This window comes from Chelmon rostratus, chromosome 18 (genome assembly GCF_017976325.1).
Source record: "Chelmon rostratus isolate fCheRos1 chromosome 18, fCheRos1.pri, whole genome shotgun sequence".
Classification (NCBI taxonomy): Eukaryota; Metazoa; Chordata; class Actinopteri; order Chaetodontiformes; family Chaetodontidae; genus Chelmon; species Chelmon rostratus.
The window spans coordinates 682,342-708,915 of record NC_055675.1 but is presented as its reverse complement, the minus strand read 5'-3'; positions in this window follow the sequence as shown (position 1 = coordinate 708,915).

Below are 26,574 nucleotides of genomic sequence, written 5' to 3'. Positions count from 1 at the left end.
AATCAAAAACAGGAATTGGGCTGCGAAAAAACCTTGTACATTGAGCTGACACCAGCTTCAAACAGCCAGTTTTTTTTTTAAATAATTATACTTGTGACTTTGGGGTGCATGGTACTTTTTGTGTATGTAACATATAATTACATCATGCTAAATATATGCAACACATCCTGTCACAGGCTGTCTTTATTCAGGAACTATACAATAACATGGTGAATGTACTACTACACTACCATTACAGTAAGATTGGACATGCCCAATAAAACGCGTGTTGCTCCTTAGAAGAAGAAGATGGTCAGCTGGACAGCCAGAACATCATGGACATCACTTGTCAGGACATGGGAAATATGAACTGGAACAGGATCCTGCTGGTATTTTATTGGCTCCAGAACCTCCTTTGTCACTATCAAAATCTGTAAATAAATTTTGTGTCACTTTTAATGTTATAGCCCTTCAGTTAAGCAAGTGGACTTGCAAGTGGAGTGAAGTGTTAAAGGACAGTCCTCCTGCTGACTTTGAGTGATTAATGTGAATGCTAAATTTTGCTTTGTTTGTTTTCTTTGGCTTAGTTTTAACATCTAGCACCTAGGTGTTGTGTGTGGTTCAGACACTGTAGCTTTTAATACGTTCCTGGATTTTTCCTATCCTGATTTGCAAATTAAGAACTAATGTTTATGTTCAGAAATGTTTAACGAGGTAGAGTACAGATGTCATTGTTTGAATATTACTCAAATGCAAGGCCAAGTCATTAATTTAATTTCTCAGTGCAAGGATGGTTGTCCGAGTCCCTTCCTGGCAAATCTCTAGCATACATTTCATTTTAAATGATGAAGGCTTGATCACATGTTCTTTTTTAACTGTCTGCCATGACTCAGACACATCAAGCAGATAGAAATGGACTAAAGGGCGTGGAGAAGCTCAAGATGCTGCTGTGTAGATGTTGGCCACTGTCATTTCTCCGTAGAGGGCCGTGGAAGAGGACAAGCCTGTCATGGAGTGTGCCCGGACACCCTGTGGAGACTCTACTCCCACTGCACACAGCCAGCGTGACAGACGCTGTTCCACACAGTGACGCCTTTTGAGTGCTCTCTGCACTGAGTGAACAGCTGCTGTGTCTGCCTGATGTTTGCTGTGTGCACAACATACTGTGACAAAGCACATGATGGGCATAGATGGTGAGATGCTTCTTTGCATTTGCTCTTGACTTGTTGACTGCTTGCCACTGAAGAAAATTTGGGAGCAGAGCTTATGTTCCAACAGTGTTCTATACTATAGATAAGGACATGAGAGAGGCAGGAAGGAAAATCAACCACTGTGAATACACGCAGGGATTAACCCAACAGCTCTCAGAGAGTGAATCCTATATAAAATATAACCACCGACCAGCGCAAAGCAAAGCAAAGCTGATGCCTCCATTTATTTAAGTTCTTAAACTGAGCAACAATGTACCACTTAAACAGAAGGATTAATTATATATAAAATGAAAAATATATGATCATGCTGCAGGCCATGTTGATTGTATGAAGCACACATCTAAAAAATATGATCAATGTCTCTCTTGCATGGTAGCAATTTTCCAAATTTATGTCAGTAACCAACTTTTCCTGTTGTGGTCATATTCTATTTTCATTTTGTGAGATAATGGAGCCTGTTCAACTAGAAGTTGTGGAAGTGGAGCCTGTAATCAGTGAAGGTAGACAAAAACTATTGCTACATTCCTGACCTCCAGAGGGCCATCCTCCAAAGCCACACCACAGCAGGCAGAGCCATGCCACATGTGTGGAGGCAAGGAGCCTGACGACCCGTGGCAGTATGGTGGGCTATGTGATGTTCCACCTCCAACCACAAAGACACCACTGTAGACACAATTCAGCTGAGGACAAGGAATAGAAGTTCCTTAAGTGGGGCTCATTCAAGATTCCTTCTTTAGAAACCCAATCCACATGTTTTAACACCAATTCTGGCTTTTTCATTTTCATTTGGATACAGAATTTTCACACATGTCAATGCAGACATGAAATAAATGACTCAGGGCTGGGTGACTTATCATATCAATACAGTTTTATGAGACAAAATAGCACTTTTTTTTTTTTTAGTCATTACCACCTTGGTCATCGCATCCCCTTTACTATTTTATCCAAAATCTCTTTTGTTGAAATTACTTGAACCAATAGCTATCCTTAAAATATCGGTAGAGATATTTTGTCAAAGATAGTGAGATATTTGATTTTGTCTATTTTGCCCAGCCCTAATATGGGATAAGGCTTTTGGCCTTTAAAACGTATGTTTGTCATTACACTGATTCTGATTTTAGTTAATAAAGGTTGCCTAGATCTTGTTGATTACAAGCAAATTATTTGAAGACTACAGAGATGTATTATGATTGGAATAATCTATATAATGTGAAGACGATCATATCACACATTGTCACAGAAGTGATATGGATTGATATGGACGCTACATGGCACTATACAGGAAAAGAGGCAGCATAACTTCTGTCAACACTCAAAAAAATAATTTGCTGATTTCACTTTATCCAGTTATGTCAACAATTTACTAAACTGAGTTGTGTTAGATATAATTTAATATTATCATTAAAATTGCAAGAACAAACTTATGTGTGACCAGCATAACTGTATTAAGCATTTCCGCCATTATATGGTCAACTGACTAACATGAACTCAACAAAATGCTGTTGTCTTTGCTTAATTTTGTTGATTAATGTTAACACATATATTGCATTATTCTGACTTAACTCACATATATAAATTTCACTTAACTGTATTTATTAAGACCAACTAAACTATACTTTGTAGTCCCAAATTAAAGTTATTATGTCAACAGTTTCCACACAGTGAAGTTAAGTAAATTCAAATCACAGTAGTTTTGTTCGGTGAACAAGTTCTTTTATTCCCAACAAAATAACATGACCCCACAAATAACCAACCTAGTCAGCTGCCAGAGTTTAATCTTCTTACAAAGTTTTAGAATGTTCACAAAACAGTAAAATAGAAAATAGGGCCCAACCCTTGTACAAAAAGCCACCTCAGTTGGCTACCTCTGACCTATAAGGCTGGTGGTTTTCAATATTCTGTCAGGCCGGGACTCGATAGAGGACTCAGATGCAGAGATTTCACAGCACACAAGTTTATTATCACAAAACCCAGATCTCTTAGATGAGTGACAACCAAACAGGCTATGAAATTAATCTGTGATTCATTTATCAAGGGAAGTGAGTAGCAGAATATACTCACTAAATAAAGCAAAGAAATAAAGATAACACACAAAAAAAATGCTCCAAATGGAGGATAAGGAAAAGATTACAGGTACAAAATAAAGGGAGGAAGAAACTCAAAAGGCTATCAAACACAAAACACTCCAAAAGGGAGGAAATCAGACTGGAGAACTAGCAAACTTAAATTCACTAGGAACAAACAAAAGAGGCTCTACAACAGATTAAAGAATAATGGCTATGAAACAAAAAACACTCTAATCGAGGACTATGACACAACTATGAGCAAAATAAAGAACAAGAGGACAAAAGCTTAACTATGCAATACAATGACTAATAAACAAAAACTCTCTCAAGGAGGACTATGGCATAAAGCGAACAAAACCAAGAACAAGAAGGCAAAAACTAAACTATGAACCTTACAAACAACGTTACGTGGTTAATTGCTGTGGCTATGGACAATGACAGGCTTGGAGGACTCGACCAACAGACAAAGACACTCTAGCACAAGACAAGGGAGATGCAGACTATTTGAACACATGGAGGGTAATGGAGAACAGGTGGAGACAATAGGTAATCAGAGCGGACACAATGGTGACACATGAGGAAGGGAAGTGCTCTGAAACGAGAGAATTAGACTTTCAAAATAAAAACAGGAAATGACAAGACAGAAAACCTAAGACGATACAAACTTCACCACTGTGTGAGAGAATCCCCCCCTCTAGGACCGGCTACCAGACGGTCCAGACTGCTCAGGATGCTTTCGATAGAAGTCTTTGATAAGAGTATCGTCCACTATGAATCGGGACGGAATCTATTGTCTTTCCTCTGAGGTGGAGGTCCTTAGCCGAGAGCCACACTTTCTGACCGGGTTGGTAGGCAGGAGCCGGCCACCTCTTGCAGTCCCGACTTTCTTGACTCTATCCTCTTGGCGGATGAGCACCTGTCGAGCCACAGCCCAGATGCGTCGGCAACGGCGGATCATGGCGTGGGCAGTGGGGACTGAGACTTCAGGCTCTTGATCTGAAAAAAATGGGGGATCATAACCATATACACACTTGAAAGGTGAAAATCCTGTGGATGAGGTGGGTAGGGAATTATGTGCATATTCGACCCAGACCAGGTGTTTGCTCCATGTTGCTGGGTTCTGCGACACCAGGCACCGGAGGCCGGTTTCCAGCTGTTGGTTAAGACGCTCGGTCTGGCCATTAGTCTCCGGGTGATAGCATGAAGTCAGGCTAGCCTTGGCTCCGATGAGTCGACAGAATTCCCTCCAGAACCGTGACACAAATTGGGGCCCCCGGTCTGAAACAATATCTTTAGGAAACCCATTGATCAATACATGATTAATCATAATCTCTGCCGTTTCTTTGGCTGAAAGTAATTTGGGTAAAGCTATGAACCTGGTCAATTTGGAAAATCTATTGACGACTGTAAGAACTGTAGTGTTACCTTGGGAGACCAGGAGCCCTGTGACAAAGTCCATGGAAAAGTCAGACCACGGTCTGGAGGGAATGGGCAGCGGTTGTAGTAGACCCACACGCGACCCGGAGGACGTCTTGTTTCTGGCACAGACCGAACACGCCTCAACGTACTCCTGGACCTTCGGCTCCATGGATGGCCACCAGAACCTCCGGGAGATCGCGAACATAGTCCGCCGAACTCCTGACAGGAAAGCAGCGAGGAGTGAGCCCAGTGAATCACCTGTGGGCGTAGATTGACAGGGACAAATAATCGATTATCTGGGCACCCACTAGGGGGCGGGGTCTCCCCATTTGCCTGCTTAACCTCCCTTTCTATCTGCCAAGTCACCGCTCTGACGACACAGGTCCGTGGAAGGATAGGCTCTGGTTCCTTGGCAACAGGCTCAGGGTCGTAGAGTCGAGACAGGGCGTCAGGCTTGGCATTCTGGGACCCCAGCCTGTAGGAAAGAGTAAATGCAAAACGGTTAAAAAACAGCGCCCACCTGGCCTGGCAAGAATTTAGTCTCTTGTCCCTACGTACATAAGTTTTTTGTGATCCGTCCAGACAATGAATGGGTGCTCAGCCCCCTCCAGTCAGTGCCTCCACTCTTCCAGTGCCACCTTGACTGCCAGTAACTCTCGGTTACCCAGGTCGTAGTTGCGCTCCTCCTTGGACAGACGCCGCGACAGGAAAGCGCAGGGGCTGAGTCTATGAGAGCCAGCTGACTAGTGGTGGTGACGTGGTGTGTTATTTTGACGGGCGTGAGAAATCGTGGACCTCGGTCAGAGGGTGTGAGTGAACTCACCGTCTTGGTTCTCTTGACTGGGCATGAGGAGACGAGGTGATTAGTCTCCCTGCAAAAAAAACAGCGGGCTATGGCGCTAGGGAAAATCTGGTGGTTTGCCGCAGGTAGTCGACCAAATCTTGTACTTGAGTCGTCAGTTGTGCCTAGTTGTGAGGCCATGGCTGCCTGAAAGTCCTCCTGACAGGTCAGGCTGGCCAGTCTCTGCTGAGTCCATGCTGGCCAGAGTGTACTGTCAGATCTCTTAGATGAGTGACAACCAAACAGGCTATGAAATTAATCTGTGATTCCTTTATCTAGGGAAGTGAGTAGCAGAATATACTCACTAAATAAAGCAAAGAAATACGGTGTGGTGTGACATATTCTTCATATCCACACACCCTACATATAAAAAGACTAAACAACATGAATAATACATTTCAGGCTTTGGAGACATAGGCAACAGAAAACAGATTCATGTTGCTTTTGGTCTTTTCATGGGGTTTGCCATAAATAAGGAAAATAGAGAAAATCACCAGCCTAATCTTTCAACTTTATAACGACAATCAGCTGAAACGTGACCAATGTTTAAAACCTCAAACACTGAACTTGCTTGACCTGCACAAACCCAACACTGAGAAGCTTTTCAATAGAGCACAGAATGAAAATGGTGAAATATGAACTTTTCCAATCACGGAAAACTCTAAAATGAACAAATTTTACATGCCTTGTAGGACATACTCCTATATACTCAATAAAGTAAAGAAATTCCATTTTTCCCTCTTTGGCACTTCAGTAAATAAAACAATCTTACAGTGCACAGTAATTTCTTAAACTGACAATGAAAAATTCACCACATTTGGCTAGGAATGGACATTTTTAAAATAGTGCTGCTTGTTTAAATAATGTCATGCTCAATAAATCACAGACAGCAATTTAAGTGCTTACTTGTTAATTTAGTGGCTGTACTTCTTGCTTCACGCTCTCACATTTCCTCTTAATAAGTCTCTTATTGCCTTGGCATTCACACCTATTTCTCTGCCACTCCCAATTTAAAACCACTGTGCATGACGCAAGGGCAAAGTATCAGGATGTCCTGCTCTCATCAACTATAACTCAAATTGTGTAAGTTTGCAATAATAATTTAATAACTTTACCACCAGCAAAATACCTTTTTCTGGCTATGGCTTCAATTAATTATTGACAGATCAAAGAAACCTGTGATTAAAAGTCGAATGTAAAGTGTTTTTTTCTGTTTATGGACAGTGGTGGCAATTATTAATCAAATCATTAAACCAAGGCAAACAGGCTTAAAACAGCAATTTTGTCCTCTTGTGTCAAGCTCAACAGCTGTTGAGACATACTACTTGGCTTAATGTCCAACTGTCATGCATATCTGGATGAGTATGCCCTCTGTGGACAGTAGGGTACTACTTGTTAGAATGTGGTGGGAGCAGGTTTGGTTATTACCAGATATTATTATTAATTAAATGATTATGCTATAACAGGATTTTATAGTAATGGGGCATCATCCTGAGATCTGGGACCAACAACCAAACAATGGGTACAGTCTCATAAAGGGCTGGTCACTGAAAGTGCCAGTGTTTAAAATGACATTTTACATTTATCAGGTGAGCAGTGAAGGGTTGAACCTGAGCACTGACCCTCACAACTTACTGCACTATATGAGTTACATTGCTGCTATCTGTCACCTTTAAGGTGTGTGTGTGTGACTGTAAATGTGTGCTTCTTTGGATTAGTAAATGACAGAGAGTGAAAGTGCTGAAAAGCGAAGCAGACAGGATCCTAATTGTCATGAAAAGACACAGTAACTGTCTCCTTATCACACAGAAACCCTGCGTGTGAATTGAGTTCAGAGTTCATCAGCCGTGGCACTGCATCTTCAATTGGTAAAGTGGTAGTTACAAGCTTTACCGAAGTAACAAAAACTTAGCAAAACCAGACGACCTGGGACACATAATCAACACTAATGTGCAGCAAAATGTTGGAGATCTTCTACCAGTCTGTGGTTGCCAGCACCATCTTCTTTGCTGTTGTATGTTGGGGCAGCAGCATCAGAGCCAGTGACACCAGACTTGATGAGATCATCAAGAAGGCTGGCTCTGTACTCGGCCTCAGACTTGAGTCTTTTCAGACTATGGTGGAGAGGAGGACGCTGAATAAACTGCTATCCATCATGGACAATGATAAGCACCCTCTCCATCACACAGTGGACAGACAGCGGAGCACTTTCTCCCACAGGCTGCTACAACTCCGCTGTCGAAGGGACAGATACAGGAAATCTTTCCTGCCACATACCATTGCACTGTACAATAACAGCTAAAAAAAAAAAAAAAGAAAAAAAAATCTAATAATAATAATACAATACTTCTTACCACTACTGTTTGCTACTTTTGATATTTTGTTATTATATTTTTTTTTTTTACTGCTTGCTATTTCGATATTTTATTATATATAGTTTGTTCTTTATCGTCCTATTTCACAAATTTTCACTTTTTTCACTGTGTTATAGTTATAGTCACGGTACACTTTATTTTCTACACACTGCCATTTGCTATAGATATTCTTTTTTGTGCAATACTTTTTCAGTACTACTGTTTACTATTTTGCTATTTTATCATTATGTATATAATCTTTTTACTGCTCGCTATTTTGATATTTTATTATATATATTAGTTTGTTCTTTCTAGTCTTATTTCACAATGTTTCACTTATTTCATTGTGCGTAATGCTGCTGCTGCACTGCAATTTCCCAGCTTGGGATAAATAAAGTATATCTATCTAGCTAGCTAGCTAGCTAGCTACCTAAAACAAGCAGAAAGCACAATGAATGAAGTCTCAAACAGCAACAACAGGACTCATAACAATACTAAAAAGCCAATACAACAATGATCGATGAATCATTAATCTGCCTCTTACTTGAGATCGTTGCGAGAACAATGAGTGTGTTTTAGTCGGTCTGGTATGTCTGGCATGTCTTCGAGCAGAGAAGGTGATGGGTACAGTGGAGAGTCGACTTAGTTGAAAGAAAGTGAGGCACAGAAGTTCATCTCTTTCTTGACGAAACAGCTAACCCATGTCTTCCTTCTGCAGGTAAAGTGAGATCACCAATTACACAAACAGCTGATCTACTTCAGAATGTATTCTGTTACTCATCCAGCAAGTTAAGGGCTGTTGTCTAGACTACTTAAAGTACACACATTTGATAAGGAACAATACACCTCCAGCAGCAACTTCAGATTGCAATGGAAAGGCGAGGTGATTCTAATATTCTAATTTTCTTGACGGCAGTGGCAGTACCGTTAGGATTCCCTTTGGTTCTGGTGGGTCTTGCCTAATGGGAAACCAGGATTTGGATTCAAACCAAATCTTACACCCAGGTGTGATTTGCAGGGCCTGACAGGATTTTGGTGGTATTTCTTTGTGCTTTGTCCTGGGTTCTTTATCAGGCTTTAGTTTTTACATGTTGCTTTGTTCAGGCTTTTGGTTTTACATGCAGGCCTGTCTTTGTTCATCCATGTGGTGATGTCCAAACACTCTCCATTGCTGAGACACACACACATTGAAGTGACTGGCTTTTGCAGTTTATACCACTGGGCTATAACAACCAGTCTGGCCTGACACTCCATTTTCTTCTGAACTCTGCATTGTGTTTGTGGATGTTGAGGAATGGGAAGAGGAAAACTGCTACCTCGCCAGCTGAGGGCATTTATTCTCCCAAAGGCTGCGTGAATCAAAGTAATATCAGTACAAAAACTTCACATGCCCAGGTTTCTGTATGCAGCAGGGCCTGCAGCTGACTAACTGTATGACTCATGTGCCACTACATCTACCACATTACAATGTCCTTTAAAAAGCTACTTTCCCACCGACTGGCAGCATTTTTAATTTCATTAATTGATGTTAAATTTCAAACGTTACCATGAACATACATTAAAGTAAACACTATGTTTCCCAAAAGTGCTGTACAAGATAAAAACTAAAAATACACACAGAAATGATTATTACGACAACAAAGAATAGCATTTCTACCATGTTTTCACACACTATTGACAGGAGCCCTCATATAACCTTTCCTCATAAGCTAGCACCACTGTTCTTCAAAGGATGTTATAAAAATTGAAGTGGAAGCAGTTGTGTCTGGCAAAGCGCATACTACTGAGTCAGAAGCACATGATGCACACCTGTAAAGTAACACCGTGTGCATTGCTAACAAGACGGCAGAGGAAGCAACAGAGTTTGTGTGAGCTTTTGCACCGAAATGACGGACAGACTCTCATTCCTATAGGACACCGCAATGTCATGGCATGTGTATTGCTCAGTACCCGAGGAGGCAATTAGAAAGTCTATTGTATTTCCTTTTTTTCTGTGTTTGGTTTATTTTAATTAAGGCATTTAAACTTCACTCCATGTCCAGCAATGCACTTCAATGTGTGCATGCATGCAAGTGCACATTCCTGGTAAGATTACTATATGATATGAAGGAAAAGATTATTGAATGTCACTTTGATAACTTTCCTCTTCTCATTATAAACTGCGGTGGATTTATTTTGACATGCCTTCAAACTCATCCTTACAGAATCAACAGTATTTTTTTCCACCGCAGTGCTGTTTTGATTTGAATGCACAGATAGCAGTTTAAGTGTTTTTTCTGTCTGGAGCTGTTACAGTTTCCAACACTACAAAAGTTTGTTTGCAAAACACAAGTTTTTGCAAGAAACTACCCACCACCACCGCCCACCTTGGGTCATCATGATTTCTGCACTTAAAGGCCAGAACAACCCCCTCACACACAGACATGCGCACGCACATGCCCGGGCACACACACACACTCACAGCATGAACATTCCAGTTAAAACAATCACTGATTTAAATGGCATCACTGAAAGTACCTAAATCATTGACATTGGATTATAACTATGTGAAGAGAGTTTTACTCTGCAACTTTGTAATTGGTACATGTCATTTGACAGTTTAATTTGTTCCAGCTTTATTCTCAAGCCACAGTAAAGAAATTGTTGGGCGTAATTAGCATCATGCTGAGTCTGCCATGTCTCTAACTGTGTAGAGTTTCCTTCCTGAAAACAACATATGTTCAAATGTGATATGTGACTTGAAAAATCCAACATTTCCACTAAATGTTGCACATTTAGAAAGAGTTACAAATTTAAGACATAAACTACAAGGCCATCAACAAGGTAATTCTCTTTCTTGACTGAAATGTATGGATAAATATTTGACAGGAAAGCACTGCGACAATTTGATATTTGATCCATGCTTCTATTTTGCCCTGACTTGGTATTGTTTCAATTGGGCAATATTTTAGACAAATAGTTACAGGACATAGAAATGTTGGAAATAATTTACATTTTTTTGTGCTCTTTTAAGCAAACGCCTAAGGAAGTCTGTCCTTATTTAAAAAAGAAACTCACAAAACTCATTACTGGCCATTTGTCCAAACATTTTAAAAGACCTATTTTCCTGACAACCAACCCTCTGTGGTTGTGTGAATCTGGTAGAGCAAAGGCACTCAGTGTCTCATTGTTTCATACCCCCCCAAAAAAACTTCTGAAAGGACCCAAAATGCCACACTCAGACAGAGATGACAGGAGACCAAGAACAGTTAATAATTTTAATGAAGACTAGCAGGATATGCAAACAGATTATTCCAAAAGAGTCCAGAACCTGGAGACGGCTTGAAAAGGAGTGGAGACAGGTGAGGGTTAGACACCCAAGCACACAAAAAACAAGAGTCAGGGAGGCAGGCTAGCATGTAATGGAAAAAAGGCAAACAGATACTTCAGGAGTCTCAGTATTTACCATGTGGATGAACGGACAATTTGATTAATATGCGGTAGACAGCCGGTGCTTATATACTGTGGCAGCAGGTGAGTCTTGGTTGCTTGATAGAGTGCCACTCAGGGGAGGAGGAGGCTGAGCCCAACCTGTCAGCCACGCCCTGCAGTGAAATACACTCACAGATACAGAGGGAGATGGAAAACACAAGACTCAAAGGGAAAAAGAAGGGAAAATGCAGATCCCCACATGCCGACTAAAAAAGATTTAAATGTCCAGCAGTTTTTGTTGTCTAAAACGAGACTAAAGATGAGACTAAATTGTGCAGACTTTTCGTCAACTAATATTTGACAAAAAAAAGAAAACAGAATGAGGTTGACTGAATATGATAAGAAATAAAAAGTACATTTGACACAGGACTAAGACTAAGACCAACATTCTGATCATTGAGACACTCAAACTTATCAAGCAGCTTATCGTTTTCAGCTGATAGTGCCCCATCAAAGCCCCATGACAACACAGGTTTTCATCACACACACGCACACGCACACATGCATGCACACACAGAGAAACACGCAGCATGTATAAGCTTTCTAGCCATGTCTGAAGGCAGAGACTGTAGTAAATGTGACAGCTCAGAGTTGTTAAAGAAATTAGTTAATCTCCAGGCAGGGGTGACTCAGTCATCTGTTAAGTTAGACGATGCTGAAAACAAAGAGGCCACTGACAGCAGGAATTAGTGTGTGAGACTTTCATGGTATGGAACACTGATATGTCGACAAGTGTGTGTGTGTGTGTGTGTGTGTGTGTGTGTGTGCGTGTGTGTGTGTGCAGGTGCATTTGCCAGGTGGGGGTGGGGGTGTGTGTGTGTGTGTGTGTGTGTGTGTGTGTGTGGGGGGGGGGGGGGGGGGGGGGGGGGGCAGAATAAAAACTGAAAGAGAAGAGACAGAACCTAAACAGGTGGGAGGGAGATGGGATGGAACAGAACTGCCGCTGACTTTAAAAATTTAGGAATGGAAACCGAATCACACACCTCTCAGACTGACATGTGACATGGATTAAAGTTGTGTTGGCAGTCAATCTGAATGTGTCACTGAAAGAATGTGGGTCAGACACAGGTCAGTCTTGGTGAATAGTTGTTTCTGTAAGAATTGGCCATTCAAAAACCGTGTGCACAACTGGAACTGAATACAATACTGGACTAAGACACCTGGGAAACCAAATGTTCTGAATATCACAGGGGGTCGGGAGCCAGCTCTGGAAAGAATGTGATTGGAAGATTAAAGTTCAAAAGCAATTCTACCAACAAATGCTGGAGTACCTGTGGTATGGTAGATGGTCATACACATATATTTTGAAAATATAGTTAATAATGTATTTCGGAACACGTTAAAGAAGAAATGAAGAAAATATATATTTATATGTGTGTGTGTATGTACTGTTAATTGCTTGTTAATACATGTCTGTGGCAATAAAGGTAAAAAAGTGTGCATTTATGAAAGACAGCACAAGACAAATGACTGTGTAGGAATCTGTGTGAGAAAATGATATGCAGACAGTAAGGACTTTAAACATTTCCAATGGCTTCACACCGTTTCCAACTGGAAACACATTTTGGTGATTAGTCGTTTCAATACAGATGTCTGTGTTTGACACAAACGCACCACTGAATCTCTCCCATCCTCTTTGTAGCAGCCTTTGAGGTAATCCTTGTTGGAGCGAGAGAAATGGTTGGAGGGATGAAGCTACCATCTCGGCAGAGATTACCCCCACTGAAGACGTACATGGATGACGTCACCAGCCTCCTTCAGACAGCAGCATGTACATCACTGCTCCTGAAAAGAATGGACAGGCTGGCTTGAATGAAGATCAAGCCATCAAAATCACAGAATCAGTCTCTCAGAAGGGGAGTCAGAAACGACAGCACCACCTTTGTCGTTGGGGGAGAGAAAATCCCACTCCTCTTTGACCAAACCATCAAAAGCCTTAGGAGGCAGTATATGGCAGAGGTCACTGACAAACAGATGGGGAGAACCCATCCCCTCATCCACTACAAATAAGATGGATGGGAAAGCCAACTCATCCATCCGAAAGTGGTTAAAAGTCATATTTCTCCAAACAGGTCCTGCTGTGTCTGACCAGTGTTGATTCACAAGCAATTGACAACTGTCTTGTTGTCAAGTCATGCTGAACATAGATAGAAGAAGACACTGATGTACATAATCAACACCTCTCTGACTGTCTCACCAAAAAATTAATATTTTAAATGTTCTGAAACGTTTTGTATTTATACATGGTAAGATAATGTAACTGTTTTAAACAGGTGGGCAATGAAGCTTCATTAATAACATTTCAACATGAGAGTAAGTCCCCTCTGCCCCCCTTCCTGTTCCCCCCTCTTCATACGTCTCCAGGCCAGTGAGCACTTCCCCCCTCCCCAGACCACCTTCACCTGCCCCCTGCTCCCCCACTCTCTGCAGCATACCCCAGTCCCCCCCTCACTCCCCCCTCTCCATCACATTGGACCAGGTGAGGAGAGAGCTGAGGTGACTGAAGCAGAGGAAATCTGCAGACCAGACGGCATCAGCCCCAGGCTCCCGAGGACCTGTGCGGACCAGCTCTGTGATGTCCTCTGCCACCTCTACAACCTGAGCCTCAGCCTGGAGAAGGTCCCTGTCCTGTGGAAGACCTCCTGTTTGATCCCAGTTCCCACAACAACACACGCCAAGGAACCGGCACACTACAGACCTGTTGCCCTGACCTCCCACCTCATAAAGACCATGGAAAGGCTCCTCCTCAGCCACCTCTGTCGCGAGCTCCACTCTGGACCTGCTGCAGTTTGCCTACAGGCCCAACATCAGGGTAGAGGCTGCTGTCATCTACCTGCTGTAGCGGGGGCTCACCCACCTGGAGACCGCTGGTCATGGTTCTAGCGAAAAAAACTGCAGACACTTGCAGCAGCTAATGGAAGAGGGAAGGCCACACTGATGATGGCCTCAACTCTCACCACAAAAACATCCCTTCTCCTCATTATAGGAAGAGCAACTGTTAGTTTCAGCTTGAAGGACTTATTTTATATTAGTCATCCATTTACCGTATATTGGACATAACTTGAGTGAAGCTGTAATTGCTGGTTGAATTTCATATTCAACTCTCAAATTCACTAAGGCATATCACCACAGTTAACTATGTGTAATTACTCTAAGGAGGCATTCCTTTAGTAGCCACAATCCCATGATATGCAAGTTAATGTTTTTGGACACTGCATATGCCAGTGACCTATGAATTCCACTGAAACAAATTCACAAAGCAAAGGTCACTCACTTGTTTTGTCAGTGTTTGTAGTTTGCAGTGATGCATGTTTTACTGATATATATTATAATAAATTTCAATTTTATCATTCTGTAATACTAAAACCTTTGGTTCATTAAAAATGTGCAACACATGGAACGTTGTAAGAAGTATATAGCAAGAAAAAACTGGTTGTGATTTAGATTCTGATGTACTTTTGCAATTTTTATGAAGTGCTGTTACAGTATCATATATATATCTACACTGTGAATCTCAAGGCTTTTTTTAATGTTTAAATCAATGTAGCCAGATGGGTTTTTGGTCATCATAAAAGCCCATCATTTGTCATTAAAAGAAAGTGAGGAAAAGGCCTCCAGATGGAAGCTTGGACGGCGGTCTGCCTGTAGTTTAATGAGAGATATTTCTGTGGTATTTCTGTACTAATTACCTTCCCCAACAACTCAGCCCAAACCACCACCTCTCTCCCCTACTGTTTCATCAAAAGCTCTAAAAGCCCCCAAGAATGTGAGATTGGGTATCACACTAGTTATCAGCAGGCCTGCAAAAAGCATGAGAAAATGTTCCATATGACAGACGATGCCTGAGAAGTTCCGACAACAGTGTTCGTGACAACAAAAAACAACAGTGACAGCAAAGTTCACTTTGTTTGGCAATCTATGCCTGTGCTTGTGTTTACTTATGGTTTTAAAAATCACATGTATGATAAAGTGATTAAATTGCTTACACCAATTTTTCCATTTCATATGGGCATTCATAGGTGGAGACATTAGAGTTAACAAAGTCAGAATGCCACTTTTCTGACCACAATGGTAATCACAATATTTCCTCAAATAAAAGCCAGCAGTCAAATAAAAGCTGGGGTAGTGGATGACAAGGACAAATAAAAGCTGTATCCTAATACAGGCAGGGGAAAAAAAACAAGGGTGGATAAACTTGTGGTGCCGATTGTATAATGTGCATGCTAACTAAGTTCAATGTACATTTCCATCGCTTTAACTGAATAAATTAAACAACATAATCATGCTATTTTCTACACTTCGTTTTTCTGAACTACTCATTATTGCATTATTGGTCTGTTTCAGTCAAATAAATAAAGGCCTGGTACACTCTTCAGTTAAGGTAAAAAATGTGCTTTATATATAAAATTACAAAATTAGGTGAGTATGTTTCTATTTATTAACGAGGTGTGTACTGTATGCTCACTTTAGCCATATCCAACACCAATATGTACAACTTTAACAGCATTTGTGGGTTGCACACACCTAGCAACATTGTGTACAATTTTTAAAGAGCATTGAGAGCATCTGAGCATATAGCGCACAATGATAAATCCTGTCATGTTGTATAACTCACATAAATGAGATGGATGAATTGTGTGAAAGTCACTTGTCTTGCTTTCTTTTAAGCAAAAAGTAATTTCTATTTACATTTTACAGTGTCCCAACTTTTTTGGAAACAGGGTTGTAGAAAATAAAAAAAAACAAGAACTCATGGTTAAATGAATATATCAATTTACAAATTTTACAAGCAGCTTTTTGCCAGCGTTCCCTTCTTGTCTTACTTGCAGCAACAGTGTTGCTTTTTGGTGTCAGTCTAGTGTCAAATGACACACCAAATGCCCCTTTTTATGGATGAAGAAAACCAAAGAAACAAACAAACAAAAAAAGTTGACTGCAGCCAACCCGTGGCTGTTTCCCCCAATTGATGACTGGGGTTTTAAAGTTTTGTCGAGCCAGCTCACGCAAAGAAAGCCTGGCTATGTTGAACTGGCTTAGTACTATATCCCCCTGGTGTTCTGCATTATGGTCCAAGCCCTTGTTTCCTTGTACACCCCATACACAATTGTGATATATTTCTTGATTTTTATGTTGTCAAACAACTTTTTTTTTCATTTGGACAGATGGAAAATGCTTTGAAATGTGTGGTATTTAAAAAAAAAAGTATTGCGAGGCCCTGAAGAACCATACATATCATCACACGAAACTCCCCATGTTACAGTTTTAAGTGCATGGCATCCTAGGTAGCTTATGGGTAACACTTTCATAGTGCTGTTTATTGTACTCCCTTGCACAAACTGTGTGTTCCTGTGTGTTTGGAATGCAAGGTGTGGATGTAGAGCAATGGAAACAACTCCACTTAAACCGTTAAAACATTGCATGTTTGGTTAACTATACCTTTAAGCACACACTACCTTATGTTGCAGATGCATTTAAGTGAGGCAAAAGTAAAGTCAGCATTAGTAGCTCATGAAGTGTTCTTAGGCAGTTTTTTCAACTGGTGCAGTTTAATTCCAATCCATGCCAAGCTGTGATGACACATGATTCCACAGCTTCACAGCAGGGGATAATCGTGCTGAGTGGCGCTTTTGTGGTCCTGCCCAGTAACAGGTTTGACCGCAGCCCGCGGCTGTTTCCTACCTCATACCAAAGCTGTGTTTTGTGCTAAAGTGACTGCCTCAAAACATGTGGCTGTGCTGGTGAGCAGAGAGACAGACCCATTTAGTCTGTCTGTGTGCAGCTCTCAGTTATTCTGTAGCTTCTACCTGAATCTATGGTGTTTAATTTCTATTACTTTGGGATATCAGCCTTATTTTACCATTTACTGATCACTTTCAGCCGTGTTGAGTTTCTGCTGATGCATCACATGCAGAGGGATTTTGTGAAGCAGCTGTCGGAAATGCAACACTGTTATCACAGAATTTGTGGCACTTCGTAGAGGTCTTGCCAGAAATTTGTCTACACAAGATGATTAAATTAAATTAAATTAAATTAAATTAAATTTATATCGCACCAAATAATAATACAAGTATATGGCATGTGTATGGTACTATGTGTACTATGTTCATACATGATAATGTAAGACAGTATTCAAATAATAAAAATAATGTTAATAATAATAAGTATATAATATTGATAATCATAATTATGACCAATAATAATCACCGTTGCTATGGGCATAGGGACACAGCAGTAGGCGCAACTGTGATCCACAGTCCAGGAGCAGCCACAATCCATGAGAACCTGCAAGGCAAGACATGACCATATTTGGCACTATTTGGTCAGTTTTAAACATTATGTGGAGAAATACTTCAAGTCAGAATGAGCTGTGAGATGAGGAGCTTCAGATGGCATTTTCTTAGTGCAGTCTATGTGAAACAGTACCTCTCCGACACATAACTGAGGTAAAAATTACCTATGACCATGCCATGCTATGTGATGGAGGACGATTCGCACCATGCTGCAAGACTTGAATGCAGCAATGGCTCATGCCTTAGCTGGACACCTCTTTGGCCCAGCCATCAGTAACAATTTAAATTAATTAAATTAGTTGAACTAAAATTCTTATGCAAGATGTATGACAGCAATTGCTTCGAGTTTGCTGATTTGATTTGATCACTGCAGCCCAGGTAATGAGACAACAGTCTTTATTTGTATCTACATATATGCATTATGAATGTTGAACATGCTTGGAGACAATGCTACAACAACTGACATGGCTTTGTATCAGCCAGTCAGAGGACATAACAGCCTATACTGTGGGAAGTTCCTCTGTTGTCTGATCATTTTTCTTTAACTGTTGAAAGAAGATGAAAGAAAGAGCATAATGTTAAGGTTCAAAGGAAACAGGACAAGATTAGACCAGATCAAGGTTCATGCTGGCCTCATGAATAGAAAATAAGGATAACTGCCTTTAATGGATTCTTGGTACTGATACTGGAACAAAACTAGAACCTGATTATGAGAATGATGCATTTTTTCAATATCTAAAGAACTCTGCTGTCTGATTACAAAGCAAACTGGGTCATCTAGATAGTGATATCTTCAACAGGCGCCAGACACAAGCCTGACAGATGTGGTGATGAAATCAGTCTACCTCTGTTATCTTCTACTCTCATGAGAGTTTAAAGGCTTGGGCCAAGTATACTACTCCTTTTGGTACATGACACCCCTTTCATGTATGTAAATCAATTTACCAAAATAAAAATTAAGTAAGATGTTTACTATATTTAGTACGATATCTAACATTTTCAGTAACACTTCTAGATCTCAGCATTAGCAAATTAATGTCACACTGTTCATTCTACTCAGTATAGGTACGTGAGATTACGTTTTGTTCACAAAGTGATCATAAAGACAGTTAGAGATATTCATTATAAAGTTGGATTCTGTCACTATTGTGTATGTGGAGGTTTGCATCACTAAAACAGTTTAATTTTTCTTGTCTCCTTTTCTGACCTTTCTTCAACTACTGGATAATTTTACCTCTTCAGGACAATTCCACTAAAACAATCTGAGAAGGGAATATGACTCTGTGGTTGAATTGGTCATGGGCAAATGCAACCTATAACAATGTGTTGCAAGTTGGCTGGTTCACTTTAAAAGATGACAAGCCAAAACACAGGAGAATGGTAAATGGACTGCATTTATATAGAGCTTTTCTAGTCTACCAGTAACGCACTTTGCAACACACCCTACATTCACCCATTCACACACACAAAGTCAGGAGCGATCTAGGGTGCAGTATCTGCCCAAGAACACTTTGAAACTGGAGGAGCCAGGGATTGACCTCTGACCCTTTGATTTGTGGATGACCTGCTCTACCTTGTTGTAATGGCGTAGATGAAAGGTCAAAAAGAGGAAAGATTTTGCCCACTTAGTGTGTCATTGAATCAAATAATTTGAATCATTATTATTAACAGGCAGAAACCTTGAGCTGGGTGGGCAGCCATCTGCATTGGGTAGATGGGTAGAGGGGTATAGAGGTCGAGAGAGAGAGAGTGAGAGAGACACACAGACAAGTCAAGGCCAAAGATAACTTTATTGTCAATATTTTTCCATATGGACGGGACATATAGGGGGACACAGAAATATACAGGGGTACAAAACTACTGAAAAGTACTAGAAATATAAAAAGTTTCAGGAGGGAGAGAGGGGAGAGAGTTCAGCATCCTGACAGCCTGGTGGATGAAGCTGTGTCTCAGTCTGGTGGAGCTCACATGGCTCCTTCTCCCACATGGTAGGAGGCTGTGTGAGGGATGGGTTGAGTCACCCACAGTGCTGATTACTTTGCGGGTAAGGCAGGTGTTGTAGATGTCCAGGAGGGAGGGGACTGAGGCAACAATAATCCAGTTTCCTTATTAAATGCTGGGGGATGATGGTGATGAATGCTGAACTGAAGTCTATAAACAGCATTCTCACATAGGAGTCCGTGTCCAGGTGGGTGAGGGGTGAGTTGAGAGCAGAGGAGACCATTGGAGGACTGGCTGGTCTGGTATGCAAACTGGGAGAGAGGGAGGATGGATCTTATTTGTTGCATGACTAGCCTTTCAAAGGCAGGGGTCATTGAAGCAGGATGGAGATGACTTTTTTCACACAGGTATTATGGTGGAGGGTGTAAAGCAAAAGGGGACACCAGCCTGGCAGAGAGGTGTTGAAGATATCTGTAAGGACATCTTTGAGCTTCCCTGCACATTATTTCAACACATGAGCAGATATGTTGTCTGGACCAGCAGCCTTACGGGCATTGATCTTGGAGAGTGACCTCTTCACGCTGATGGGGACAGGCACACAACCTGGTCAGAGAGGAGGAGGTGTAGTATAGATTGTTCAGCAGAGAGATCTCACTGTCATAGACCTGTGTTGAGGCTTTGTGGTCTGTGGTGGTCTAAATACCCTGGCACAGGCTTTGTGTGTCTCTGCTGTCTCTGAAGGCAGGTAATATTTTTTGTGTACTGGCATTTGGCTTTCCTGATGCCACAGAACAGGCTGGCCCTAGCTGTTCTCAGATCAACTGTGTCGCCGGCTGGGCGGACACTTCCCTCTAGAGCGAGAGGCACAATGACAATGATAATGATATTATAGTGATAGTATAATAATATATTATAAGTATATGGTATGTGTATATTAAGATATGATGTGTAACCAGACCTCCCTCCCTCCCTGACACTGTGTGGCACTGTGCCAGGTTATGATGTGCTGATTGCTGGGCGGCGCCTTGCGCACCTTTTTATATTCAGGTGGGTGGCCTCACCTCTTCCTCTCCTTTCGTTTTCGATCTCCTCGTGGTGGTGGCCGCAGCTCAGTGTGGCAGAGCGCATTGTACAACCGGGCAGAATCGTCTTTGGCGTGCTCAACCTTGTGGCGCGCCTCCAGATATGCACGGCTGGCGCTTTGTAAACAGGTCGCTCCATTGGAAGCTGTGCTTGGGTGTCTCATGTCCATGTGATTTGGCCACGGAAATTTGGTGCTTCCCCCCTCCCGCTGGCTGAGATGCGGTGCCTCTGCTTGGTGAGGCAGCAAAGTGATGTGTGGCTACCACTCCCTGGATTTGTTCTGCTGTTTTGGCTCTTCATCTTTTGGCTCTTGTGTTGTCTTTGTGTCCATGCCACGTTTTATGTAAGTGCTTTTTAGCGTTGTCTATGTTCATTTTCCATGCCATGCCCCTTGTTTGTGTTTTCTAGTCTTGTCTTGTCTCCTAGCCATGCCATGTCCCACGTAAGTCTTAGTCCAGCTTCATCTAAGTGTTGTCTATGTTCCCTTACCATGCCATGACCCATGTAAGTGTTTCCTAATGTTGTCTTTGTCTTTAACCATGCCACAAACCAAGTAAGTGTTGTCCAGTGTCCAGTGGAGTTTTGTTAGATTCTTACCATCAACTTGGTGAATAAACTCTCTTGAACTGCTCCATCTCACCCTTGTGTCTCCTCATTTCCCTGAAACCCTACCTTCCTGACACATTTGGTTACTTTATATTGTGTACATTGAAATAGTATTCAGTTTGTCTAATTTTATTTAGCTTTTTATTTATTTATTTATTTTTGTGATTAGTTATGGGGTGTGAACGTGTTTGAAATAGGTTTTTTTGAGTGATTGTCTTTAACCAGTGATGAGCATTGTGCCTCACATTTGTTTTTCTACAGATCTGCTGCAGTACAACACAAAAAATGCAATTACAATTAGTCCCAGTCCAATAAAAACTTCCATACACCTTTTCAATCAAATGTAAAGCAGTAGAACAGCTTTGCAATGAATCCTACATTAATTAGGCAATGCTAAACACCTTACATTATTTGGTGGCAATGTTAAGTGGAAGCCTGGGGTGTGTCAGTCAGTGTATGACATCGTGACAGACAGGGTTTTTACAACTTTATGGTAACTTCTGAGTTTGTAGTTAATGTTATAATGAAATGTATCACATTGACAGGCTTTTCTAATATCCTTTGTATGACATGTAGGCATATACATTAAACAGGTGTAGCTAGTGTAGTTAAAAACAACAGTTCAGTGGGAGAACTAAGCTCAAAAAAAGCTTTGTACTGAAAATCATGTGAAGCCATTTGATGTGCTGCTGATCAAGTTGAAATGCAGTGGCACTTGATGAATTGAATGAATTTTGTCATTGGGTCTTTTTTCATAGCAATTAATGAAAAGTATTAATTCAGTGAAGAAAAATTCTGTAATGTATCTATGCCATCTAGGAGTTAACATTTCAGCTGTGCAGGTCCATGAAAAAACACCAGGTAGTCCTGAAGTTGTGCAACCATCAGCAACAAAGGCACTGTGGGACTTTTATTTTGGATGTGCCTGGGAAAACGTTAAAAGCACACTGAGAACCTCCATACTGCCTCTTTTAAGCCCCACTTTGAGAAACCGTGCCAAAGTTGGAATGAAAAGCTTGTTTTGCCTCTTCCCCTGAACAGTGAAGTACCCAGAAAACCATCCAAGGTCTCCTTCTCAATCCTCAGTCTTTGTTTTATTAAAAGGCAATATGCTTTGAACACTGCATGGACCTATTTGGCTTAGGGTGTAATGCTTTTATTTATTTAAGATGCTGAGAGAAACAGTGTGTTACAGCATTAAAGGTCAAAGCAAACACACATCTACACATCCAGTGGATCTGGTATCTGGCAAATGCCGTGCTTCTCCAGGGCCAGTCTTATCTTTGCCCTTCAAATGTTTCATGAAAAGTTGGTGCATCCAAGAGTGTAACCACTGGAGACAAAAATGTGTGGAGAACATTTTCATTTTAAAAAGCAGTTTTAAGATGAGAGCAATTAGGCGTGCTCAAATATAACATAATTGGTTAATTTAATATTTCTATTTTTAGCTGTTTTTGCTTTCCCTACCCCAAAATGCAGGGAAGTGTTGAAACAATAACCCCTCCCTTTGTCAAAAACTGAGTTTACACATTGATTGATGAAGGTGATGTTACATACATGTTTGGGCCAATTAGAGAGATCTGACTCTGTGTTAGAGCTCTTATGAACAAACTGTTATAAACTCCAATAACAGCAATCTAAACTGACTTATTTGGGAAGGCTTGTGCTGTATAAAAAGTATTCTCAACATGAATCGAAGCTAAGCAGGGTTTAGGAGGGGCAGCGGAAAAATGCTGTGAATACATATATATCATCATGTTTTAAGGAGATATGTAGATATGATATTTGTACGTTCAGCAGTTATGGAGCAACATTATTATCCATTTGCAGTTATTTCTGGCTACCTGGAAAATGCAAGTTCTGTATCTTTTTTGTTTGTTTGTTTGTTATTCTTTAGCTCTATTTTTAGACTCTACCAACTCCTGTGGGAATTATCTGGCTCTTTAGCTACTAAATGCTCAATGCTGTTCACCACCTAGTCTCTAAATGTGTTTGTCTGCCTTTTGGTGATGAACAGGTAGTGTACACTGGGTTTTTAATGCTTTTTCACTGAAAACAGCTGCCTGCTGTGGCTGAAAATGACGCTGTGAGAGTGGTGAGTGCTGACAGCTAAACAATGAGCTGAAACTTACTATGACGGTCTGTGAAACAGAGGGGAACTTCAGATTCAGGTGGTAATTCCTTGTAGGTTTATTGACCGAGTCCTTTCAAATTGTCACATTGTTTTCACATCATTTGACACATTGTTATAAAAATATTGATAGCTGCTTCAAATATCAAATAAAAACAGACTGAATAGGTTTTTTGACTGGATAAAGAGGGCCTGACAGAAGATTGGAACACCATATCTTAAAAATGACATCAACCTTAATTAAGCTGTTTAATTGTTGTCAGTTAAATGTCACCAGAACTACAGTTTAAAAGTTTGGAAGTTTAGGAGAAGGTGTGGTTGAATGTTCAGTGACCTCAGGACTTTAGCGCTATAGTTTTACAGGCCCACTTTCCTCGGAATAGCATTCACAGATGATTCTGCCTTTCATGATTCTAGTCCAGTCCCAACGCAGGAGGTACTGTTTTCTTTATGTTGTGAGGCAGAAAGTAAGTGCATGGAGGTCAGGGCCATGGATGGGTTTGACTGCCATGAGACCAGAGTTAAATGACTGTTACCATTCATCTTTTTACACTGTAACCACTGTAGCCTTAAAAAAAAAAAAAAAAAAAAACCTCAACCATACTGCACTTGCCATGTGCAGACTGCTGCTGAATATAACCTGAATGGAATGTGGGGTTTAGGACAATTTACCAGTATCAGTGTTCATATCTGGTGATAGGAATGGGTCTGACAGATATTTTACCCAATGGACAACAACAAAATGTAAGTTTGAACTAGGACTGATTGGTCCTTTATTTTGCCTGAATGGTCAAACAGTTTGGGTGCTGACAACATCTTTCATGCATCTTGGTTGTATCTACACCTGGATTTTATGTGTTTGTGCTCTAACCTAATCCAGTCACCTCGAACACAGGTTCAACTGAGCTTTTTCTTTTGTTTTTTCTTTTTTGCACATTGGAGGCCAATAAAGCACAAGGAATTTATCCATGCCTACAGGCAATCTCACATTGAGCAAAACCCTGTGCTGCTACATTTAATAAATCTGTTCAGCCTCCGCTAGTATTTCGACTGAAATAGGCTGATGGGTCGATCAGTTACAATGTGTTTAGAGGGCAACAACATTATTGGAGAGACTGAACAAGATAACATGAAGTAGATTAAATCTGCTGACAGCTCACTGGTGTGTGTCCTCACATGCCCTGGTGCTTTGGAAATGATAAGGTTTCATACACACCCACTTTACCTTAAGCTGACTGCAGACACACCCAGTTTGCCAGTTTTTCAACCACATCACACACACAGACACACACACACACACAGTAAAAACCTGTACAATATGTTACATATTAGCAGACGTTAGTGTACAAATGGGTAAGAGCTGCTCTCTGTCTCAGACAGGGGTAGCATACGTCTCTCAACCTCTCCTCTCATTCATCTAGTATGTAGTATGGCTGCTTGTAAAGTCCTCCCACCCGAACATGACTGTTGGGCAGGCATACTAATTGAAAACAGCACTTTTCCCCTACTTCCTGCCTTTTCAGCTGCCTCATATAGACATGAACACACACACGCTCACACACTATCAAACCTTCTCCCTCAGTCAACACAAACACCACATACACCACTACATGAATGAAGTAGCTCAAAAGAACATTGTTAGCTGCACAGTCTGTGCTTTATATCTAATATAGCGGCAGAAAATATCTAAACTATCTAAAAGTCCGGCCCTGTGTGGTATGGACACAGGAATGTATAATGGCTGGATTTGCCAAGCTGGTGTTTAATTTGAAAACACTAAATGCATAGGAGTCGTGCCTGACATTTCACACACTGCAATACTCATTGTGGTAACAGTGCCATACTTGACTGTTAAAAGTTAGTCAGTGTGTAGGAATTTCCTTTGAGATATGATTGTACCCAAATAACACAAAACATTTCATTAACATTCCCAGAATGTTCCTTACAGGTTTCTATTTGGCAACTTTCCCACAACATTCTAAGAATGTTGTGCAAATGTTTTTGGTCAACGTTAACATTCCAAAACGTTCTAATAACCACATGAAGTAACATTTTTTTGGATGTAATTTTAACAACAGTCCCTGCTGGCAGCCTTTTAGGTAACCGTCCCACAATGTGCTAAAAATGTTTTGCAAATGTTTTTGTTCAATGTAACAGTCCAAAAACATTCTAATAACCACATGAAGTAACATTTTTTAGCAGTAGTTTCTGTAATGTTCCACCAAGGTTCCCTTCTGACAGCACACAATAATGTTTGTACATCCTGGCTTAAAGAATAGAAATTTTATCGAGAGGAAATAAAATAATCCTTTACTCATCCCACAGAGGAGTAATTTGCAGCATTACAGTAGCAAACAGGACAGTGTACAGTATGAAGAATCATTACAAAGATAACTAAATAATGTTGATTGTATTATTATTATTGTCGTTGTTGTTGAATTATGTTTATTAAATCAGAGATGTTATAATAATTCATAACCAAGCAACATTATTTTATATTCAATTTTGTGGCTGACAGTAAGCCAGTGTATTGACTTAAGAATTGAGGTGATATGGTCCACAATTTTGCTTATTAATATATAAGATGATTAATAGTCTTGTTTGGGAGCCCTGCTACAAATAAAAGCATGAATGATTTTTTTACAGGTTGGCTTTTGACATAAAGTCCCTGAGTTTGGCAAAATTTGTATGATGGTAAAGAGTTCATCTTGTTGCTGCTTTTGTGTGGTTATTTAGACTAAGATCAAGAACTAAGATCCATGAACTAGGTATCTATAATAGTAAGGGCCCCCCTTAGTATTATAAATACTTAGTACTGGAGTCCAGTTATTTGGAAAACTTGATTAAACTTAATTGTTAAAAATATGGTTTGTACAGATGAAGTCATACATTTTGGTGGCTATTACATAATGCACAGTATTATTAGAATTTCATCATAAAAAAGTCCAGCATTTTTTAATAACCATTGCATTTCTTTGTTGTAAGAAAAATGTTGGTTTCTAGTAAAAACATTGTAATGATAAAATAATGACAAAGTATTTTAAAGATTTTGTTTAGTACAAAATTATCTCATGACAAATTCCCTGATTATGCTACTGCTTCTTACATATTTTCAAGAGACCATAAACTTAATGTGCATCACTTCAAGACAAAAACTGTAAGCAGCCACTGTCTCCCCAGAT